Genomic DNA, 14,912 nt, shown 5'->3' on the forward strand with positions numbered 1-14,912 from the left:
AACAGTACACTGACTCCAGTACACGTAGGCGCACTTTTCACCCCCCAGTCACCCCCCAGATCACCCCCTGATCACCCCCTAGATCACCCCCTGCACCCCCAGTCACAGTGTCACCGATTGCAGTGTTCATTTATTTACTGATGACTGCATTTGGTGTCATTTGTGGCTGTAAAAAGTCTCAGGGCAGTTAGTGGTAGGCCCCTTTAGGTGTAGGCTACCCCCTAATCCCCCGTAATAAAGGTTTAACCCCTTGATCGCCCCCCAGGTAACCCTTTCACCCCCTGTCGCCAGTGTCACTAAGCAATCTTTTTTCTGATCGCCGTATTAGTGTTGCGGGTGTCGCTAGTTTACCTATTAGTTATTTAGTACAGAAATTTGGAATAAACTGTTACTACCGAACACTTAAAAAGCGGGCAATGTATATGTCTAGGAAACAGTCACAGTTTTATAGTCCATATAGTGGTACAAAATGACCAATCCTAAATCCTGTTAGGGGATAACAAGGAAACAAAAAAGGGAAGTGCCATCTAAGTGAAATATGTCAGATACTATGGGGCTGATTTACTATCCTCTGTGCGCTGCGCTGGTTCATGCCTTAATTAGTACTCCGGGTGAAGCCTTAATTAGGCGCATGAACCAGCGTAGCAGCAGGCGCATTGCAAGTAATATGTAAAGCCGCGCCGAACTCCCTATAGAAGTCTATGGGAGAAATCAAAAGTGTTCATTTTAAAGGATAATATGCAAGTTTTGTCCTAAAAAGTGTTTGGGGACCTCAGTCCTGTCCCAGGAAACATTTATTAATGCTTTTTTTATTTTTTAAAACGGACGTTTTTTCGGGAGCAGTGAAATTAATAATGCTTAAAGTGAAACAATAAAAGTGAATTATTCCTTTAAATTTTGTACCTAGGGGGGGTTTAAAGTCAGCATGTGAAATAGCGCATTTTTCCCGCACTTAGAACTGTCCCTGCACAAAGTGACATTCTGAAGGAAAAAAGTCATTTAAAATTCACACGCGGCAATAATGAATTGTCGGCTCTGACAATTCAGAGATGATTCATTCATAAAACAAAATCAAAAAATGTGTAGGGGTTCCCCCAAATTAAATTACCAGGCCCTTCAGGTCTGGAATGGATATTAAGGGGAACCCCGCCATAAAAAAAAAAAATGGCGTGGGTTCCCTGCAAATATCCATACCAGGCCCTTCAGGTCTGGTGTGGATTTTAAGGGGAACTCCACCCCAAATAAAAAAAAAATGGCGTGGAGTCCCCCTAAAAATCCACACCAGACCCTTATCCGAGCACGTTAACCTGGCCGGCCGCAGAAAAGAGGGGGGGACAGAGTGCGCCCCCCCTCTCCAGATCCGCACCAGGCCACATGCCCTCAACATGGGGAGGATGTCCCCATGTTGATGGGGACAAGGGCCTCATCCCCACAACCCTTGCTCGGTGGTTGAGGGGGTCTGCGGGCGGGGGGCTTATCAGAATCTGGAAGACCCCTTTAACAAAGGGGACCCCCAGATCCTGGCCCCCCCTAAATGAAATGGTAATGGGGTACACTGTACCTCTACCATTTCACCCCAAAAAAATTTCAAAAGTGTTAAAAATGACAGTAGCCGGTTTTTGACAAATCTTTTAATAAAATCTTCTTTTCTTCTTTCATTCGGGTTTCTTCCTCTGCTTCTTTATTGGGTCTTCTCGTCCACATCGTCCGTCCTTCAGCCTTCTCGTCCACATCTTGCCCTGTGTCTTCTCCTGTCTTCTCCGTCCGTCCTTCACCCATCTTTTTCTTCCCCGGACGCAGCGCTTGACATTTAATTAGCCGCTCCTGGGACCGCTCCTGGGACCCGCCCCCCTCTGACGCCACAAGTAAACTCCTTAGAAAGTCATGTGCGTCAGAGGGGGGTGGGGTCACAGAGCGTCACACGGCGGGGGAATTCAATTTCAAGCGCGCCATCCGGGGGAAGAAGAAGCCGCCGCACTATGCGGACGAGCTTCCAATTGAAGTTCCCGCCGTGTGACGCTCATGTGACCCCGCCCCCCTCTGACGCACATATACCACACGCAGACTTTCATATGAGTTCACCTGTGGCGTCAGAGGGGGGCGGGTCCCAGGAGCGGGAACACGACGGGGTCTTCAATTTCAGGCGCAGCGCCCAGAAGATCAAGAAGATGCGGGACGAGAAGGTCGACGGACAGAGAAGAAGATGGGAGAAGACGTTGGGCAAGATGTGGACGAGAAGACCCAAGAAAGAAGCAGAGGAAGAAACCCGAATGAAAGAAGAAGAAGGAACCGCGGGAAGACGATTTTTTTAAAAGATTTGTCAAAAACCGACTACTGTCATTTTTCACACTTTTGTCACTTTTTTTTGGGTGAAATGGTAGAGGTACAATGTACCCCATTACCATTTCACATATAACAAGGGTCCCCTTTGTTAAAGGGGTCTTCCAGATTCTGATAAGCCCCCCGCCCGCAGACCCCCACAACCACCGGGCAAGGGTTGTGGGGATGAGGCCCTTGTCCCCATCAACATGGGGACATCCTCCCCATGTTGAGGGCATGTGGCCTGGTGCGGTTCAGGAGAGGGTGGGGAGCCGCACTCTGTCCCCCCCTCTTTTCTGCGGCCGGCCAGGTTAACATGCTCGGATAAGGGTCTGGTGTGGATTTTTAGGGGGACTCCACGCCATTTTTTTATTATTTTGGGGTGGAGTTCCCCTTAAAATCCACACCAGACCTGAAGGGCCTGGTATGGATATTTGGGGGGACCCCACGCCATTTCTTTTGTTTTTACGGCGGGGTTCCCCTTAATATCCATTCCAGACCTGAAGGGCCTGGTAATTTAATTTGGGGGGACCCCCATACAGTTTTTTATTTTTTTAGTTTTAATGAGCAATGACTGTATTCTTTATAGCCATAAGTACTTTAAAATTACTTTTTTTTTCACTTCAGAAATGACATCTTGTACAGGGACAGTTCTAAGCACGGGAAACATGCGTGTACCCCCCTCCCCCCCTGTATGAAATTTAAAGGAATATTTCACTTTTATTATTTCACTTTAACCACTTCCATACCGCGCCTATTCTGGCACTTCTCTCCTCCATGTAAAAATTATATTTATTTCCTGGGAAATTACTGAGGACCCCCCAAACATTATATATAATTTTTTAGCAGACACCCTAGGGCAGTGTTTCCCAACTCCAGTCCTCAAGGCACACCAACAGGTCATGTTTTCAGGCTTTCCATTATTTTGCACAGGTGATTTGATCAGTTTCACTGCCTTAATAATTACCACAGCCGTTTCATCTGAGGGAAATCCTGAAAACATGACCTGTTGGTGTGCCTTGGGGACTGGAGTTGGGAAACACTGCCCTAGGGAATAAAGTGGCGGTAATTTTTTATTTGATTTCCAACGGTATTTGCGCAATAATTTTTCTAACGCCTTTTTTTTTTTGGCCCAAAAAATTAAAAATTAACAAAACAGTAAAGTTAGCCCAATTTTTATGGATAATGTGAAAGATGATGTTACACTGAGTAAATAGATACCAACTTGTCACGCTTTAATATTGCACACACTCATGGAATGGCGCCAAACTTCGGGACATAAAAATATCCATAGGCGATGCTTGATTTTTTTTTACAGGTGACCAGTTCAGAGTTACAGAGGAGGTCTTGGGCTAGAATTATTGCTCTCGCTCTAATGCACGCGTCAATACCTCACATGCGTGGTTTGAATGGTTTTTACATATGTGGGCGGGACTTACATGCATATTCGCTTCTGAGTGTGAGCTACTAGGGACAGGGACGTTTATTTTTATTTTTTTTACCTAATATTTTTCTTTTTGCAATTTTCTGTCCCTTTTTTATTTTGGATCACTTTTAGTCCTATTACAAGGAATGTAAACATCCCTTGTAATAGGACTAGTGTGTGACAGGTCCTCTTTATGGGGAGAGGCGGGGTCAATAAGGCTGGAAAGCATGGTATTGAAAAAAAAAAAAAAAAAGATCTCATGCTTTCAGCTGCAATCATGTTCGTTCAGCACAGTGGTGTAGTGTATAGCACTTTGACCTAGCAGCAAAAGGGTCGCTGGTTCGAATCCCGCCCGTGACACCATCTGCCTGGAGTTTGCTCTCCCTGTGCCTGCGTGGGTTTCCTCCCACAATATAAAAACATGCTGTAAATCGGATCCGGTATAAATAAGCCCTAATATGCAGTAGTATATTTAGGATTTGTGCTGCCCTAGGCCTGACTACATTTCTGAACCTCCTAATAGAAAAATGACCCACCCCTTCCTGTCAAGGCCACACCCTGTTTTTGTATGACCCGCCCAGGAATTTTCAGAGGACCCACACACTAGTTCTGGGGGGGAGGGGGTTACTGGATTCCCTTAATTTGCATAGTTTTTCTCTCACTTCCTGTTTGGCTATGGGGCAGGAAGTGAAGGCAAATCTCCCCAATTGGACACAGATAATACAAAATAAACTGACAGGGCCTATAACCCTCCCTCACTCTATCCAAATGTAAAGAAAATAAAAAGTGTTGATTATAGTTCTAGTTTAAGCACAAATTTCAGAGAGTTTTATTGAGAGGCCTAAGAAAATATAACCATGCCAATAGGCCAGGATACAGCGTTGCTAATATGTATGAATGTGTGTGTTAGGGCCCCCCCACAAACACCACCCAATGTTAACTAAAAAATTATTAATTTGCAAATAAGTATTATCTGCTCATTTTTTGGGGATGTCTGCACCCCCTGATAGTAACATTTGTGAGGTGTCTTCACCCTTTCTAATTCAAATTCATTCACTTCCTGTCACATAGCCAAACAGGAAGTGAGGGTAAATCCTTACTAATATCTTTTCTCGGGGACACAGAGATCAATCTAAATAGTTTCCCATTATCTAAATTGCACTCTAGCATTTTGCTGTGTACACCCCAAATTATTAGGGATCTTGGACTTTGGAGGTCCATTTACTAAAGGCAAATCCACTTTGCACTACAAGTGGACAAGCAAGGAAGAAAACAAAAAAACTTTGCTTCTACAGGATTGGATGTTAAAACCATCAGTGCTTCCTCTCTGATTTTCAGCGACTACGCTTGTACTGCAGAGTGGCTTTGCCTTTACTAAACCCCAAACTAAATAATCATTTGGGGCAGGGATCCTCAAACTACAGCCCTCCAGCTGTTGTATAACTACACATCTCATGAGGCCTTGTAATGCACTGACATTCAAAGACATGATGGGAATTGTAGTTCCTGAACAACTGGAGGGCCGTAGTTTGAAGACCCATGATTTGGGGTGTACACAGCAGTGCTGGAGTGCAATTTGCTTAATGGTTAATAGTTAGATTGACCTGTGTCCCCAAGAAAAGACACTGGTAGGGTTTTAACCTCACTTCCTGTTCAGCTGTGTGACAGGAAGTGAAGCCAGTTTTAAGAAAAGGGACACAAAGCTCAACCCCAAAAAAAACACAAGCAGGGGTTCTAACACTCACTTGGCTTCCCTCAAACACCCACAATTTGAATAGGATTGCCTTGCGCTAGATTTAAGCACAGTGCTGTAAATCAGCACTTCAAGCCTGTCCACCAATACCCCCCCCCCCAACAGGCCATGTTTGCAGGTTTTCCTTCATCTTGCACATGTGCTTTAAAAGACAGTCTGGACAGCAATTCTTGATAAGAGAAATCCACAAAACATGTCCTGTTGGGGGTACTTGAGGGCTGAGGACCACTGCAGTAAAAAGAAAATACTTACCACGTTGTCTTTAATTTCCTGGTGAATAAACATGGCAGACATTTCATGATTACACACCAGGAAAGAAGCTTAGACAAAAATCACACCTAATTTGTTAGGCCCAAACCTATTTCAGCTGCAGCTGTCAAAATCTGTAGCATGAAAAAGTAACAAAAAACAAACTTCAAAATTTGAAAGTAATTTTTATTGGTCAACAAAACAAGGAAAGCAAAAAAGACAAACAAACAAACACACACACAAACAAAAATACATTTCAAAAATCAAAATAAACATAGGTTAACCGTCCCAACATCTTCAGATTTTTTTTTCAAAATAAGGCAGCAGAGACAAATACATCAAAGTGAACATCATTTAAAAATAAACAAAAAACATTGGCAAAATAAAAATAAACATGCTCCAAACCACATTTCTGTTTAGCAACAACATTCCTGCCAGCTTGCCCCTCTGAGGGCAGCTGAGGACTGATCGATCCACGCTTTTTATAACTTGTGTGCTAATTAATTAATTTCAGTCTCTAGTTTGGGTGAGCTTGTAAGTGCTTACACCTGGTAAGGATGTCCTTAAATTACTAACCCACCCATATGAGCATCCAAGTGATTTTCATCCTTTAAAAAGAAAGGAAACATTTTCTAAGTATCTGAGCATGCTCAGTTCATCTCACATGCAGGAAAAAAGCTGCAATGGCTGCTGAAAGCATGAGAGCTTTTTTTTCCCCTGAACTCATGCTTTCCAGCCTGAAGGGGAGGTCTTAGTGAATTATTACGTAACAAAAATAAATAATAATAATAATTAAAATGCCCCTGTCCTCCCAGTCAGAAGCGAACATGCACATTTTTTTCTTCAGGTTACCAGTTTAGAGTTACAGAGGAGGTCTAGTGCTAAAAGTATTGCTCTCGCTCTAATGCACGCGTCAATACCTCACATGTGTGGTTTGAACGATGTTTACATATGTGGGCGGGACTTGCGTAAGTCCCGCCCACATATGTAAACACCGTTCAAACCACACATGTGAGGTATTGACGCGTGCGTTAGAGCGAGAGTAATACTTTTAGCACTAGACTTTCTCTGTAGCTATAAACTGGTAACCTGAAGAAAAAAAAAAGGTCGTCTATGGGGATTTTAAAGTACTGAAGTTTGGCGCCATTCCATGAGTGTTTGCAATAGTAAAGCGTGACATGTAAGGTATCTATTTACTCGGTGTAACATCATCTTTCACATTATCACCAAAAATTGGGCTAACTTTAGTGTTTTGTTATTTTTTAACCACTTAAGCCCCGGACCATATTGCTGGTCAATGACCGGGCCAGTTTTTGTGATTCGGCACGGCGTCGCTTTAACTGACAATTGCGCGGTCGTGCGACGTGGCTCCCAAACAAAATTGGCAACCTTTTTTTTCACACAAAGAGAGCTTTATCTTGGTGGTATTTGATCACCTCTGCGTTTTTTTATTTTTTAGAGCTATAACCAAAAATAGAGCGACAATTTTAAAAAATAAAGTATAATTTTGACTTTTTGCTATAATAAATATCCCCAAAAATATATATTATAAAAAAAAATCCCTCAGTTTAGGTCGATATGTATTCTACATGTTTTTAGTTCCAAACAATCGCAAATAGCGTTTATTGATTGGTTTGGGCAAAAGTTATAGCGTCTACAAAATAGGGGTTATTTTTATGGCATTTTTGTTAATTTTTTTTTTTACTAGTTATTGCGGCGATCAGCGATTTTTATCGGTACTGCGACATTATGGCGGACACATCGGACACTTTTTTGGAACCATTGGCATTTTTCTAGCGATCAGTGCTATAAAAAATGCATTGCTTACTATAAAAATGCCACTGGCAGGGAAGGGGTTAACACTAGGTGCGAGGGAGGGGTTAAATATGTTCCCTGGGTGTGTTCTAACTGAAGGAGGGTGGGACTGACATGGGTAAATGACAGATTGCTGTTCATGAAGGGGAACTCCAGACCAAAAATTTTAATAACGTGGGTTCCCCTCCAGGTGCATACCAGGCTCTTAGGCTTGGTCTGGAACATAAGGGGTTAAACCCGTGCTGAAAACCAGTGCGGGGTTCCCCCCCAGATCCAGACCAAGCCCTTATCCCAAGCACGCAGTCTGGCCGGACAGGAATGGGGGTGGGGACGAGCGAGCGCCCCCCCCTCCTGAGCCATACCAGACCGCATGCCCTCGACATGGGGGAGTGTTTGCTTTGGGGGAGGGGGCACTGCCCCCCCACCCCAAAGCACCCTGTCCCCATGTCGACAGGGACAAGAGCCTCTTCCCAAAAACCCTGGCCGTTGATTGTCGGGGTATGCGGGCGGGGGGCTTATCAGAATCTGAGAGCCCCCTTTAATAGGGTGGCCCCCAGATTCCGGCCCCCCACCCTATGTGAATGAGTATGGGGTACATTGTACCCCTACCCATTCACCTGGGGGAAAAAATTTAAAACAAATAAGACACCACACACATTTATAAATTAATTTATTAGTCAGCTGGGGGTCTTCTGCCGGGGCCCCCCACCACCACCCCATTGGGCCCCGGCCTTCTGCCGGGGGGAGCACCTACCCCCCCGGTCTTCTGCGCCATCTTCCGCCGGGACCCCCTTCACCCTGAAGCTCCTTGCTTATGGGGGAGGGTCCCGGGCTTCGTCGGTTTCTGCCCCCCCGGTCTTCTGCGCCGTCTTCCGCCGGGACCCCCTTCACCATGAAGCTCCTTGCTTATGGGGGAGGGTCCCAGGCTTCGTCGCTTTCTGCCCGAGGGGGGGTGCCTCTCGATGGCCTTTTCTGCCTGGTTCCTCCGCGGGGGCCAGGGGTTGTCTCCACTGTCTTCCGCCGGAAGGCGCCACCCTCCGGGCTTCTGCAGTGCCTTCCGCTTCTGCCTGGCTCCTCCGGGAGCTCAGGGCTTGTCTAGGCTGTCTTCCTCCTTCTCTTCCATTCGATGTTGACACGACGAGGTCTCGCGCTGGAATGCCGTCTGAGCAGTGGGCATTGACTTATATAGGGCAATGCCACCATGTGACCTCAACCCATGTGACATCACATTCCCATCATGCCCAGGGAATGTGATGTCACATGGGTTGAGGTCACATGGTGGCATTGCCCTATATAAGTCAATGCCCACCACTCACACGGCATGTCAGCGCGGGATCTCGTCGTGTCAACATCGAATGGAAGAGAAGGGAGAAGACAGCCTAGACAAGCCCTGGGCTCCCGGAGGAGCCAGGCAGAAGAGGGAATAGAGAAGAAAGAAGCGGAAAGAAAGCCCTGGGCTCCGCGGGGGAGCCAGGCAGAAGAGGGAACAGAGAAGACAGCGGAAAGAAAGCCCTGTCCCCCGGAGGAGACAGGCAGAAGAGGGAATGCCAAGACAGCAGAGAAAAGACCGGGGAGTTGGCGCACCCCCGGCAGAAGACGAACAAGACCGGAGCCCTGGCGGAAGGCACCGGAAAGACCAGGGGATAGGCGCCATCCCCCGGCAGAAGTCGCCGAAGTCCGGATGCCCCCCTAATGAAAAAGAGCTCAAATGGGTTGGGGGCCCCGGCGGAAGGCACCGGATAAGACCGGGGTGGGATGGCGCCCTCCCCGGCAGAAATCGCTGAAGCCCAGGGTCCCGGCGGAAAATCGGGAGAGAAGAAACCCCCCTTCTGAAAGAGCTAAAGAAGAAAGGGGGGGGCCCCGGAGCTGACTAATAAATTATTTTATTCTGTGTGGTGTGTTTTTTTACTTTACACTTTTCCCCCAGGTGAATGGGTAGAGGTACGATGTACCCCATACTCATTCACATAGGGTGGGGGGCCGGCATCTGGGGCCCCCCTTATTAAAGGGGGCTCGCAGATTCCAATTAGCTCCCGCCCGCATACCCCGACAACCAATGGCAAGGGTTGTCGGGAAGAGGCTCTTGTCCCTATTGACATGGGGACAAGAGTGCTTTGGGGTGGGGGGCAGTGCCCCCCTCCCCCACAGCACACACTCCCCCATGTTGAGGGCATGCGGTCTGGTACGGCTCAGGAGGGGGGGGCGCTCGCTCGTCCCCACCCCCATTCCTGTCTGGGCCAGACTGCGTGCTTGGGATGAGGGCTTGGTTTGGATCTGGGGGGGAACCCCGCGCCGATTTTTGGCGCGGGTTTAACCCCTCACGTTCCAGACCAAGCCTAAGAGCCTAATGTACCCCTGGAGGGGGACCCGCTCCGGTTTCTTGTTTGAAATTTGGAGCGGAGTTCCCCTTCATGGTCAGCGCAGGCTGAAAACCGTTCGGAGATTCCTGTGTGCCGCGTCACGCAGCGCAATTACGGGTACGCCGCTTGGTATTTACCAAGATTTTCTCGGCGTACTGACAAGGCGCACGGGAAGCTCCGAAATTTCTCTGTACGCATTCCCAGTATGCAAATGAACCTCTCGAGGTTCAGGCGCACTGTGCAAGCGTACGGGGATCGGTTTCCAAAAATCACTTTCACTTTCAATTCGGCCCGCCAAACACATTCAAACACATGTCACTTCACTTCCCCTGCATCACCCCACCTCCCCCCCTAATAAACTCCGGCCCGAATCCCCGATATTTACATTTCAATGTGCCGTGCGCCAGGTCTATAGTAGTGCACAATGCGCCCTCTCCTGGGCGCACTGAGCACTTTAGTAACTAAGGAAATACACTGCACTAGCAGCGTATTTCTTTAGTAAATGTCAAAACGGCTGCTACTCATGGAGTAAAGGCTTGGTAAATCAGCCCCATTATGTTTAATCTCAAAAGAAATGCACTTACAATACACAATTACAAAACAGGCTCATCAGGTCCTCATAATACACGGTGCGGTACGGTCCCAGGTCCATCTAGATCCATGGATCTGCAGACAGGGAGAGAAATCCATCCTGATTTTTTTTTTTTATTATTATTTATCTTTATTAGTTTTCCAAATAAACATATCATATTTTACTTAATACATAACTTATCAAAAAGATAATTGTTAATACAGTATATCATATAAAATATAAAATATCTCCCAACCCCTAAAATCCATCCTGATAAGTCTGTTTTGTAATTGTGTATTGTAAGTGCATTTCTTTTGAGATTAAACATAGTGGGGTAGATTCACATAGAAGATACGACGGCGTATCTCCAGATACGCCGTCGTATCTCTGAGTGTGCGGGGTCGTATCTATGCGCCTGATTCATAGAATCAGTTACGCATAGATTTCCCTAAGATCCGACCGGCGTAAGTGTCTTACACCTTCGTATCTTAGGCTGCATATTTACGCTGGCCGCTAGGTGGCGCTTCCATATATTTATGCGAGGAATATGCAAATGAGCTAGATACGCTGATTCAGAAACGTAAGTCCGGCCGGCGCATTTTTTTACGTCGTTTAGGCTTTTTTCGGCGTATAGTTACCCCTGCTCTATGAGGCGTATCCTATGTTAAGTATTGCCGTCGTTCCCGCGTCGAGTTTTGAAAATTTTACGTTGTTTGCGTAAGTCGTTCGCGAATAGGGCTGGACGTAATTTACGTTCACGTCGAAAGCAATGACGATTTGCGGTGGAATTTCGAGCATGCGCAATGGGATTTTTTCACGAACGGCGCATGCGCTGTTCGTAAAAAACGTCGGATACGCGGGGTCACAGTTAATACACATCAAACACGCCCACATCATCCACATTTGAATTAGGCAGGCTTACGCCGACACAGATATGTTACGCCGCCGTAACTAAGGGCGCAAGTTGTTTCTGAATACAGAACTTGCGCCCTAAATTACGGCGGCGTAACGTATATCTGAGATACGTTACGCCGGGCGGATAGATAGACCATTCTATCTGAATCTAGCCCAGTATCTGACATATTGCACTTAGGTGGCGCTTCCCTTTTTTGTTTGCTTATTAGTTATTTAGGTTCACTGGCGGGTTTTTATAGTGTTAGGTACCCCCATATATTACCTTATAAAGGTTTTAACCCCCCTGATTGCCCCCTAGTTAACCCTTTCACCAGTGAACCCCGTATAAGTGTTACAGGTGACGCTGGTTAGTTAGTTTGCTTTTTATAGCGTCAGGCCACCCGCTGTTTATTTCCCAATAAAGGTTTAACCCCTTGATCGCCGGCGGGTAATATCAGTTAGGTTTTAGTGTCAGATAGGGTCTACATCACCCCAGGCAGCGTCAGATTAGTGCCAATAGCGCTAACACCCACACACGCAGCATACACCTCCCTTAGCGTTTGGTGAACATTTTGCAGATCTTGCTTTTTGTCACAAAGTTTGGAAAATTAAAAAAAAAAAACATTTTTTTATTTTTTTAATTTTCAAAAACAAATGAGAGCTGCAAAATACTCGCCATCCTCTCAGCAAATAGCTTGGGGTGTCTACTTTCCAAAACGGGGTCATTTTGGCGGGTTTGTGCTATCTTGGCATTTTATGGCCTTCGAAACTGTGATAGGTAGTGAGGAGTGAAGTCAAAAATTTACGCCCTTAGAAATCCTAAAGACGATGATTGGTTTTCGGGGCCCCGTACGTGGCTAGGTTCCCAAAAAATCTCACACATGTGGTATCCCCCTACTCAGGAGAAGCAGCAGAATGTATTTTGGGGTGTAATTCTACATATGCCCATGGCATGTTTAAGCAATATATCATTTAGTGACAACTTTGTGCAAAAAAAGTTTGTAATTTTCCCGCAACTTGTGGCAAAATATAAAATATTCCATGGACTCAACATTCATCTCAGCAAATAGCTTGGGTGTCTACTTTCCAAAATGGGGTCATTTGGGGGGGTTTTGTGCCATCCTGGCAGTTTATGGCCTTCAAAACTGTGATAGGTAGTGACAGGTAGTGAGGAGTGAAATCAAAAATTTGCGTCCTTAGAAATCTTGAAGGCGGTGCTTGGTTTTCAGGGTCCCGTACGTGGCTAGGCTTCCAAAAAGTCCTACACATGTGGTATCCCTGTACTCAGGAGAAGCATCAGAATGTATTTTGGGGTGTGTAAAGAAAGCTCTATGTGTGGGAAAAAAAGGATGCAAACTTTGTTTGGGTACAACATTGCATGACCGCGCAATTACCAGTTAAAGCAGCGCAGTGCCAAATTGTAAAAAGTCCTCTGGTCTTTAGGCAGCCTAATGGTTCAGGGCTTAAGTGGTTAAATAGTCTTTTGGCATAGTGGAGGGAAAAAGCATGAAAATCCATTCTTCATTCAAAATTTGCATATTATTTTTTTTCACAATATACTGTATCTGTTGGTCTCTGCAAAAGATATATTACCGAGACAGCTGCCGGTAAAAACATTTTTAAAAGCAAATTAGCTATTTCAATAGCAATTAGCTATTTACAAGCATGTTTGACAGACTGGATATGCTCCTCACACTAGATAATAGCAAGTCTCTCACTTCACTTCACTTGACCAACAGTAATCCCAGACAAGGGTCTTCGCTCTGGACAGCTCTCAACTGCTTGCTCTTACTTTACCAAATCAAATGTCAATGCTGGGTTTAAAGGGGAACACACAATTTTGGGGAAAATGTATAAACAAATTGTTTTAAGAACGTCTCAACATTTGCTTAAGCATAAGGAATAATATTCATAATGTTTCAAAATACCCTAACACTTTAGGCTAAGAACACCTGACAATCAATAATATAAGGGAGACCTCAGCACTGTTTAATATGTTCTAATATGAATAGCTGAATACGTTTTTTTCAACCAAGCGAATTTCCAGCAGTAGTGTGAAATGAAACAAGTAAACATGTGCAATTCGTTTCAGTCCAAATCTAAATTCAGACACATATTTGGTTATTCAGATATGCTTAATCTGTTAAAGTGCCTCTGTTACCTAAATGCTGTACCTGCTTTGGTTTAAACAGTACTCAACTGTAAACTGAATATTGCATATTATTATTATTATTCAAAGATTAATAAAAACCTAATGAATGAAAAAAAAAAATTGCATTTTTATTCATGCAGTGAAAATGCAGGTATATTCATTCTGTGTGAATGGGGGAAAACATTTATGTTATTAGGCAATTTCGTAGCCTGGTTGATTTTTTTTTTCATTAACTTTAAAATAGGAAATACCACATTTGACCACTAGATGATTTTTTATTTTTTTTATAAAGACACCATCGTTTTGTCCAGTTCAAAAGATGATGCACCAAAAAGTAATGCAAACATTTAATGGTAAACAAAGTGTTTACCCACCCAGGATTTCCCCATGGATTTAGTTTTAACTCCAGGAAACAACAGTGAAAAAATTAGGCTTTGGGTGAGAAAACACTGTCACCCAACACAAATATTCATGCAGAGCACAGGACGGTTCCTGTGAAAAAAATTAAGTGTGCCAAATTAAAAGTGCTACTGCATTGGACTGCAGCAATGGTACCAGTATGAAAAGAAGATCGGAATGGTGGCAGGAAGTGGGATTTATTGATGACCTGCATTGGCAAAAGGAGAGGCTTAGACTGTATACTAAAACAGTATTTTGGGCGAAAAACAGTCAGTTTGCAAAATCAGAGCATGGTACTCTGGGTAGCCCCTTGTTATTCACCACTAGAATTGATGTAAGGTAAACCTCTGACACCCATTAAAATACTTTTATCCTTATAACTTAAAATTGATAATAGGGAAACTTTTATAGTGAGGAGAAAGGTGGACAGGGAGGCACTGTAAGAAAGAGGAGGATTGTGGCCCTTTTTCCTTTTTCCTAGAATTCCTTTTTCCTAGAATTCAGGTGTTGCTCCCACCAAGCTGTGTGATGGCAATCCATGTGTCTCTTCATACATGCAAGCACCCAATTGACCGAAGCTATTACCACACTTGAAACACTGCTGACAGAAACTGCAAATGGCTATTGTGCAGTATGCACCATCTGGTGGAATAGGGTGGCTGCTTCTTCCACTCCCATGTGAGCTGCCCCTGGATGACATCCTGCCTCACTATCGTGGTGAAAAGTGGAGGGTTTAACATTTTCCTATGCTACTAAATGTAATTTTTTAAATTAGTCCAATACAATGTGTATCTCTTTTTATACTGCATACCATTTGGGATCACTTTATACCTACTGACTATTGGTCCTCTTTCCCATCCCTTATTGTTATTGCTAATTGGTTCTCCCTGCCAGTAAGTATCCCACCCCTCTATACTTCCCTTGCACTCCTCTTTAAACTCAGATGCAATGATATGCTGCTCATTATTTTCGTA

The sequence above is a fragment of the Rana temporaria genome, chromosome 1 (assembly GCF_905171775.1).
Source record: "Rana temporaria chromosome 1, aRanTem1.1, whole genome shotgun sequence".
Lineage (NCBI taxonomy): Eukaryota > Metazoa > Chordata > Amphibia > Anura > Ranidae > Rana > Rana temporaria.